Source organism: Orycteropus afer, unplaced genomic scaffold (assembly GCF_000298275.1).
Source record: "Orycteropus afer afer isolate SDZICR_OR568_19922 unplaced genomic scaffold, OryAfe1.0 scaffold00007, whole genome shotgun sequence".
NCBI lineage: Eukaryota > Metazoa > Chordata > Mammalia > Tubulidentata > Orycteropodidae > Orycteropus > Orycteropus afer.
In genome coordinates, this window is record NW_006921594.1 from 24,113,002 (window position 1) to 24,117,709 (window position 4,708).

The window sequence follows — 4,708 nt, forward strand, 5'->3', positions numbered from 1 at the left end:
CATAACCAAAATGGCACAAATAGCACAGGATGAACTAGATACTTGGGACCTTCTAAAAATTAAATTCTTATGTGCATAAAAAGACTTCTCCAAAAGAATAAAAAGAGAACCTCCAGACTGGGAAAAATATTTGGCAACAAGGGACTCATCTCTAAAATTTATACAAAACTTCAACACCTCAATAACAAAAAGACAAACAATCCAATTTTAAAAATGGGCAGAAGATATGAACAGACACTTCACCAAAGAAGATATTCAGGCAGCCAACAAACACATGAAGAAATGTCCGTGATCATTAGCCATTAGAGATACTGAAATCAAAACAATGAGATATCATCTGACCACAGCAATAATAGCAAAGTGCAATAAGATAGAAAACAACAAATGCTAGATTATGGAAAGACTGGGACTCCAGACCCATGCTGGTGGGACTAAAATGGTGCAACCACTGTGGAGAAGAGTATGGCACTTCCTTAAAAAGTTGGAAATAGAAAACACCATTTGATTCAGCAATCCCACTCCTAGGTATATATCCTGAAGAAATGAGGGCTGGAACATGAATAGACGTCTGTGCACCCATGTTCACTGCAGCCCTATTCACGATAGCAGAGATGGAAACAAGCTGAGTGCACATCAGCCGATGAATGGGTAACCAAACTATGGTACATATATACAATGGAATATTATGCAGTGGTAAAGAATAAGGAAGAATCCACAAAACACTTCATAACTTGAATAAACCTGCAGGACATGCTGAATGAAATAAATCAATCATAAAGAGACAAATATTATATAAGGAGCTCTGGTAGTATAGTGGCTAAAGCACTTGACTGCTAACCAGAAGGCTGGCGGTTCAAACCCACCAGCCACTCCTCGGAAGAAAGGTTGGACAATCCTACTTCCGTAGTGATACTGCCTTGGAAACCCAAGGAGGGGTCGCTATGAGTCGGGGCCGACTCGATGGCACATAACAACAACAAACAACATTATAAAAAGCCAAAGAAAAGTTTACACATAGAAGGAAACATTCTTTGGTGGTTGCCAGGGATGGGAAGGGAGAGGAGGGAAATCACTAACTAAATAAGAAACATGTTATTAATTTGGGTGAAGGGAAAGGCAATATACAAACAAACAGTATCACTAAGGATAGAAACACAAGAGTTACAGACAATTAAGATAAATATTATTACATACACAATCCTGCATTATCAGTAATAAAACACTAATCTACAAGTGGATGCATAGGTAGACAGGAAAGATGAACAGAGATGGATAGGCAAACAGGACTGTGCACACAACCATACAGGTTTGGTAGATAATATTTCTACGTATGTATATGCATGTGCTATAAAAATATCCTTGTACATAGTAGAGCAAACAGGGGGCAAAGTTACAAAATCTTCTTAGCCATAAGCAAACACCTTTAGGGAATAAGTCTCTGGACCTGGGCTCAGGACCATAGTCACAAAGGACATCAAGGTCAATTGGCACGACATAATCCAAAAAGATAATGTTCTGCATCCTATTTTGGTGAGTAGCAACTGAGATCTTAAAGGTCTGTGACTGGTCATCTAAGGTGCAACTATTGGTCTTTCTATGTTTGGAGCAAAGAAGGGTGAAAAAAATTAAAAGATGCAGGGAAATGATCATTGCAAGGGACTAGATGACCATGTGGACCTCAACCTTAGATCAGAAGAATTAGATGGTACCCTGCTACCACTTCTGACCACTCTGAAAAGCATCACAAAAAAGGGTCCTGGATAGAATGAGAGAAAAATGTGCAATAAAACTCAAAATAATAATAAAAGACCTGGCTTACTGGCCTGTAGAGACAGGTAGAACCCGCAAGACTAGGCTCTTAAGTCATCCTTTAACCCTAGAACTGAAGCCAACTCTGAGATTCAACTTTGACCCAAATAACAAATCAAGCCTATGGCATGAATGATAACACCAAGAGAAGTATGCACTTCTTAGAACAATCAACCAGACAAGATCAAAAGGGTAGCATTTGCCCAAGGCTAAAGCTCTGAAGGCAAAAGTGGATAGGAAAGAAGGATGAACAGAAATGGCAAACATAGGGCGGAAGTGGGAAGAGTTCTGTTACATTGTAGGAATGCATTCAATGTCACAAGAAAATAAAGCATGCATGAACAGTTGAAAGGAAACCAAGATGCTCTGTAAACTTTCACTCAAATCACAATAAAAAGTTTAAAAAATGATAAATTTCAAGCCTATTCATTTAGAAAGACAAAGTATATAACTCCATTAATTTATTGTATTTATTGTAATTAAGGCAGTATATAATACATGTTCTATTTTTATAAAGTTTCTTCTTACATGCTGTGTGGAAAATCAAATCCCACTTCTCTAACACCAAATATAAGTTGATCAATACAAATTGATTTATTATTAATTCTGTTCCCTCTGTTTCGCTTCTGTTCTGACACCAGCTGCACACGCAGCGCTACTCCTCTGATCCTCACCACCTGGAGCTAGGTCGGATCTCACAAGTCAAAGGACACAGTCCTGGGGACTGCCACACACCAAAGGCTTCAGATACCAGCTGCAAGCTTGGCAGTTTACAGTACCCTCACTTCTGACTTGCTAGCTAAAAATTGGGAGTTTTCCCACTTCGCCTGACCATTGCTCAAACCACAAAAGTAAATCGACAGCAAAAACAGAAATTGTAACATTTCAAGAAACCACAAAGAGCATGAGATTTATCAATAATTTGAATGCTGAGGGCTTAGGCTCAATTCCCCCATTTGAAGCTGTAACATTCCACCGCTGGAGTAAGTCAGAAGCTTCAACTGATTCTTTTGCTAACCTTTTAAATTGTGATGCTAAATTTCAATGTTTATATTTCACATAGGCATGCATGTAGGGTTTCATAGGCTTGCACTAAGAAAAACATACAGGTAAACAATGAAGACAAGACCTTATAACAAATAAGATAATGACAGAAAGTGTTCTTTAACCAACTGAAAATAGGCAAGCAAGAAGTTAACCAGTTAAAATTCATTCCTGTAGGGGTCAGCAGAGTTTGGGTAGTGTTTTTATCTTGCTGTATCTTGAGATAATGGCACTAACTTTTATGCTGGTCTTGTTCAATTTGTCCTGAGGCATTCACCAGTGAGCAGTAGGTTGTATTTATGTAAACACAAAGTCCTCCCTGGGACTGCCTGCATTAAGTTTAAATAACTTGGTTTTGTAAAACTACTATTTCTGTACAGCTAATTTCTTTTTGACTTGATTACTGCAAATTGACTGCTCGACTCCTTCAAGTTTAACTGTGGTGTGTATAGTCAACAGGACTTGGAAAGATCATTTCCACCAAGGTTGGAAGGGGTTGTCTTTCCAGACTCTAAGCCAGTCTAGGTCCCTGGGTTTAATGGGGGGGTTGGAAAGTCTAGAAGGAATTCTTGGTGTAACCAGGCATACGTGGGGGAGAGGAAAGCACAGCAGACAAGGCATACAGAAAACTATAAACAGACTGTTCTCCACAGACAGCAAGTTGTATGCCATTTGTCACCCAGAGGTTAGTCTGGAAGGGCCTCCCATATATAAGCTCAGAAGAGCTTAACTTTAAACTATTGCTAGGTACTATTCTAATTTTTGACAAGGTGATAGGCAACACTTCTACTCAGGTGAGTTTGACTTCCTTATATATTTTTTGCAATCATTTGTCTTTTTAAAGTCTCATTTATTCTTTCAACTTTTCTGCTGGACTGTGGTCTCCAGATTGAATGTGCTTCCAGTTTATTCGTGTTGTTGTGGTTGTTGTTGTTTTTATGTGCCCTCAAGTCGGACCTGACTCATAGCGACCCCTCCTTGGGTTTCCGAGGCAGTACCACTATGGAAGTACATTGCTCAACCTTCCTTCTGAGGAGTGGCTTCAGGGTTTGAGCCTCCAGCCCTCTGGTTAGCAGTGCCTTAGACACTACACTACCAGAGCTCCTAGTTTATTCCTGGCTCTGAAGAAAACATTTGTGTGACTTCAGCTTTAAAGTGGGGTCCATTACTGCTGCCAATACTCACAGGAAGTCCAAATCTTGGGATGATATTATTGATCACTCTCTTAATGACTTCTCTTGCTCTGTTGATGAGGCAAGGGAAGGCTCCGGCCATTCTGAGAACAAAATCAGCATGTATAAACAATTTCCCATGGTTTGCGGCATTTCTGTGTAGTCTACTTGCCATTGTTTTCCTGGCAAGATTCCTCGAACTTGGACTCTTAGAGGAGGCAGGCGTTGAATTTTGAGGTTGTTCTTGGCATCAAAAAGACACAGCTCTTGATGATTCGCTGGATGGTAGCACATAGCTCTATTCCCAGGAGGTGGATGTCTACCCACTTGTACATAGCTTCATACTCAAAACAGGAAACCTTGTGTGCCTACTTTAGGACTTCATAAAGTATATTTTGAGATGTGACCACTTGTTCACTGTCCATGCACTTTCATTTTCCAGGTGTTTTGAGCTTCTCATTTTCATATTGTGGTTAAGTCTTTGTCTGAACATTTAGATTCATCAGGCAGGGGCAGCAGATGAGGGATCAGGGGCTTGCAGAGCAAAGGATTTACCTTATTGGGTGACTTCTTTTAAAAGGATGCCAGTGGCAGCTACTGTTTATAGGCATGCTAGCTGTTGGGAGCTCTGGTAGCATAGTGGCTAAGGCACTTGACTGCTCACCAGAAGGCTGGTGGTTCAA